This window comes from Penaeus monodon, chromosome 32 (assembly GCF_015228065.2).
Source record: "Penaeus monodon isolate SGIC_2016 chromosome 32, NSTDA_Pmon_1, whole genome shotgun sequence".
NCBI lineage: Eukaryota > Metazoa > Arthropoda > Malacostraca > Decapoda > Penaeidae > Penaeus > Penaeus monodon.
This window is the reverse complement of record NC_051417.1, coordinates 13,702,737-13,703,521: the sequence shown is the minus strand read 5'-3', so window position 1 is coordinate 13,703,521 and position 785 is coordinate 13,702,737.

The following is a 785-nucleotide window of genomic DNA, read 5'->3' as shown; positions in this document are numbered from 1 at the left end:
CTTGCTTGCTTGCTTGTGTGGCTATAAGTCTGTGTCTGAGTATGCTCTGTATGCATACGTCTACAAAAAACAGCCAAGAGTGAATCAGTTAAGATAACCGAATATTTCCGTATTGAAGACTTTCTGTGAAAAGATGCGTACTTTGGTAACGAAAGTGTATTATCCTTAGTCTGAAATTCGCAAGCCCCAAAGCAAATTTCTCTCCATTAAGCAATTTAAATCCATTAAAAGATGACACATTAAACTACCTAAGGCAACGGGGTCGACGTTTGTTTCCAAGATCCTCCGCGTCACGTGAAAAAGTTTGCATAAACGAGTAAATTACGAAAGAGCTTCCCAAATGATAAAATTACACTGACAAGAAACATATACGAGTTGTAAGAGAAGTAAGTCTTTAGCATTATGTGTATTCCCTGTATTGCGACACGGAGGAAAATAAGGGCGTTACAGGTAGGCGTACAGTACAGTGCGTGGTACAAAAAGACGGATATTATTTGTGACGTCATTTCTGGCCTAGATATGATTTCGTGGATGCTGGTGGTGCTGGAATTCCTCTCATGTTTTCATTTTCTATTAGATTTACATTCTTGTTTGAGTTGTGTATGGTCCATATATCGAGATTTCACAATATATTCATATCAACCAAGTCAGTTGTATTTGTGACGCATCGAACCTACACGCGTGCGCGCGCACACTCGCACGTACTGTAAACTTGTACTCAGACTAGCTCCTAGCTTACGGAGAGGAAAGCATGCATGACAAAGGAGCATTGTAACCTCGCCCTG